Below are 4,454 nucleotides of genomic sequence, written 5' to 3'. Positions count from 1 at the left end.
CATTCCATTCCCCAAGCCTCCAAAACTAGACAGAACTCACGTCTTTCTCCCGGTTCTAAAACTCAACCATTTGTTTGTACTTATATTTGTCTCTTTGCCCCTACCCCCGCCCAGCCCTTGGCAACTACCATCCTACTGTCTGTTTTTATGAATTTGACTACTCTAGGTACCTCATATAAATGGAACTATGCAGTATTTATTTTTTTCTTGTGGCTGGCATATTTCACCTAGCATAATGTCATCACGATCCATCCACTTGGTACCATGCATTGGAATCTCCTTTCTTTCCATTGTGTGTTATAGATAGCACATTTTGTTTATCTATTCATCTGTCGATGGACACTTGGGTTGTGTTCACATTTTGGCTATTGTGAATAATGCTCCTATGTACATGGCTGTCCTATGTACATGGGTGAGACCCTGCTTTAGATTTCTTTTGGATGTATATCCAGAAGTAAAATTGCTATGTTTTCTTCCAAGCGTTGCATAATTCTTATAGATCTTTTTTTTTTTTTTTTTGAGACGGAGTCTCTCTCTGTCGCCCAGGCTGGAGTGCAGTGGCGCGATCTGGGCTCACTGCAAGCTCCGCCTCCCGGGTTCACGCCATTCTCCTGCCTCAGCCTCCCTAGTAGCTGGGACTACAGGCGCCCGCCACCTCGCCCGGCTAGTTTTTTGTATTCTTTTTAGTAGAAATGGGGTTTCACCGTGTTAGCCAGGATGGTCTCGATCTCCCGACCTCGTGATCCACCCGTCTCGGCCTCCCAAAGTGCTGGAATTACAGGCTTGAGCCACCGTGCCTGGCCAATTCTTATAGATCTTACACTTAGGCCACATATGAAAAGCCAACAGCTACCATCCTACTCAATGGTGAAAGACTAAAGGTTTTTCCTCCAAGATCAGGAACAAGGAATGGAGGCCTCTTTTCAACAATTCTATAGTATCAGGATAATGCAGGGCCCACAGAAAGAGTCATGAAATGTTCCCTCCTCAATTTCTTGGAAGAGTTCGAGGAAAATTAGTGTTGGTTCTTTAAATGTTTGGTAGACGTCATCATTGAAACCAACTGGTCCTGGACTTTCCTTTGTTGGGAAGTTTTGGATTATGGATTCTATATCCTTGCTATAGTTCTGTTCAAAATCCTGATTTCTTCGTTATTCAGTCTTGGTAGGTAGTGTGTTTCTAGAATGTATCAGTTTTATCTATGTGATCTAGTTTGTTGACATAAAATTACTCGCAGTATTTTTTATAATCCTTTTGATTTTTTTTTTTTTTTTTTTTGAGATGGAGTTTTGCTCTTGTTGCCCACGCTGGAGTGCAATGGCACAATCTCGGCTCAGCCTCCCAGGTTCAAGCGATTCTCCTGCCTCAGCCTCCCAAGTAGTTGGGATTACAGGCACGCACCACCATGCCCTGCTAATTTTTTGTATTTTTAGTAGAGACAGGGTTTCATCATGGCCAGGCTGGTCTTGAACTCCTGACCTCAGGTGATCCACCCGCCTCAGCCTCCCAGAGTGCTGAGATTATGGGCGTGAGCCACCATGCCCGGCCAATCATTTTGATTTCTGCAAATTTGTTTGAAATGTCCTCTCTTTCATTTCTGATTGTAGTTTTCTCTCTTTCTTGGTATGTACATGTTAGGGATCTCTCCTGAGAGTCAACTTGAGACTTCTTTGATTTTCTCTATTTTTTTCTATCCTCTATTTCTGTTATCTCTGCTCCCATCTTTATTATTTACTCCCTTTGCTAGTTTTGGGCTTAGTTTGCTGTTCGTTTTCTAGTTCGTTACGGTGTAAAGGTAGATTGTTGATTTGAGAACTTTCTTTTTTTAATGTGAACATTTACAGCTATCACTTTCCATTTTAGCACTGCTTTCATGTCTCATAAGTTTTGGTACATGGTGTTTTCATTTGTCTTAAGATATTTTCTTAAACTTTTTTTATTTCTATAGGTTTTGGGACACGTGTGGTTTTTGGTTGCATGGACAAGTTCTTTAGCGGTGATTTCTGAGATTTTAGTGCACCTGTCATCTGTCTCAAGATATTTCCTTTCTTTTTTGGGGGTGATGATGGGGTGTCTTTTTTGTCACCCAGGCTAAAGTGCAGTGGCACCATCACAGCTCACTGAAGCCTCAACTCACTGGGCTCAGGTGATTCTCCTACCTCAGCCTCCCAAGTAGCTGGGACTACAGACACACGCCACCACACCTGGCTAACTTTTTGTAGAGACGTTTTGCTATGTTGCCCAGGCTGGTCTCGAACTCGTGGCCTTAAGTGATCTGCTCGCGTAGGCCTCCCAAAGTACTGAAATTACAGGCGTGAGCCACGGCACCTTGCCTCTCAAGATATTTTCTAATATCCCTTTTGATTTTTTTTTTTTAACCCATTGGCTGTTTAAAAACGTGTTGTTTAATTTTTACATATTTGTGGATTTCTCAGTTTTCCTTCTGCTGTTGATATATCATTTCCTTTTATTGTGATTAGAAAGGATACTTTGTACTATTTCAATTTTAAAAAATTTATTAAGATTTGTTTTGTGGCATAACATATAGTGTGCCCTAATGTTTCTCGTACCCTTGAGAAAAATGAGAAAAATGGGTATTCTGCTGTGGTTGGGCAGTGTTCACATATGCACAGACACATACACTTTTACTAACGAGGGTTATATGATGTATGAAATTTTTAAAAATCAGGATATTGAATTAAATATCAAATAATGAACTTCAAGGGTGTTTTTTGTTTTTTGTTTTTTATATGAAGTCCGGCTCTTGTCACCCAGGCTGGAGTGCAGGGGCATCATCTTGGCTCACTGCAAGCTCCACCTCCCGGTTTCAAGCGATTTTCCTGCCTCAGCCTCCCGAGTAGCTGAGACTACAGGCGCCTGCCTAATTCGTTGTATTTTTAGTAGAGACGGGGTTTCACCATGTTAGCCAGGCTGGCCTCGATCTCCTGACCTCGTGATCTGCCCACCTCGGCTTCCCAAAATGTTGGGATTACAGGCATGAGCCACCGCGCCTGGCCACAACTACAGGTTTTAAAGGGCACTTTACAAACTGTCCCCCAAAACAGCCTGTCAGTGTCCCACTGAATACTAAAGAGTCACAGAAAAAGATGAAAGAGCAGTGTAGTTATTCAGGGCGGGATTTCTGTGCAATAAATTACATCATAAAGACAAGTGAAAACCACTGGGGTCTGAGGATTAGTCTGAGATAGTAATGTACTGATGCTTACTGTCTGATACTGAGGGTTGTATTGTGGTTATGCAGGAGAATGTCTTTATTTATTGGAAATATCCAGTCAAGTATGTAGGGGTGATGTGTACTCTTTTTTTCTTTTTTTTGAGATGGAGTCTCGCTCTGTTGCCCAGGCTGGAATGCAGTGGCTCAATCTTGGCTCACTGCAGGCTCCGCCTCCCGGGTTCATACCATTCTCCCACCTCAGCCTCCCAAGTAGCTGGGACTACAGGTGCCCACCACCACGCCCGGCTAATTTTTTGTATTTTTAGTAGAATCAAGGTTTCAGTGTGTTAGCCAGGATGGCCTCGATCCTTGACCTCGTGATCCACCCACCCTGGCCTCTCAAAGTGCTGGGATTACAGGCGTGAGCCACTGCACCCAGCCGGGGGTGATGTGTATTCTATGGGTAGTTTGCTCTCAGATGGTTCAGAGCAAAGTGTTATAGTATAGTTTTTGATTTAGAGTATAGTCTTTTCTGTAATTGGAGAATATTTTAAATTAGAAAGTTAAATTAGAAAAGAAGGAGAAAGAGCAGGAGGAGGAAGAGGAGAAAGTTGTTAAAATAAAAACAGTTTATGCTGAGCTCGGTTTGACAGCTGATTAGATTGAAAGAAGATCAAATGCAACACACTTCTGCATAAGTGTTTAAATATCTGTGACAGCTACACTAATGTGTGTAGGAAACCCTGTGTGTGTTTCCTTTTTCTGCTCTCACAGCCGTGTATTACTTGGCTTGTATCCTGTGACCTGCCAGATTCACCAGTTACTTCCAGTAATTGTTCTCTGCAAATTAAAGTGGTTCCAGTCCTTCCTTTTCAATTATCCTTCCTCCCCAACCATACCGCACTGGCTAGGACTTTGAGTTCAATGCTGAGTAGATGTGATCGCAGAAACATGCTTGGAATTGGTCCCAATCATGGAAGGAATGGATTCAATATTTTACTATTTTCACTGATGTTAGCGATAGCTTTTTTTTTTTTTCTTTTTGAGACAGAGTCTCGCTCTGTCGCCCAGGCTGGAGTGCAGTGGCCGGATCTCGGCTCACTGCAAGCTCCACCTTCCGGGTTTTACATTTTACTCCATTCTCCTGCCTCAGCCTCCCGAGCAGCTGGGACTACAGGTGCCCGCCACCTCGCCCGGCTAGTTTTTTTTTTTGTATTTTTTAGTAGAGACGGGGTTTCACCGTATTAGCCAGGAAGGTCTCGATCTCCTGACCTCGTGA

The sequence above is a fragment of the Macaca mulatta genome, chromosome 8 (genome assembly GCF_049350105.2).
Source record: "Macaca mulatta isolate MMU2019108-1 chromosome 8, T2T-MMU8v2.0, whole genome shotgun sequence".
NCBI lineage: Eukaryota > Metazoa > Chordata > Mammalia > Primates > Cercopithecidae > Macaca > Macaca mulatta.
This window is presented reverse-complemented; position numbering follows the sequence as displayed.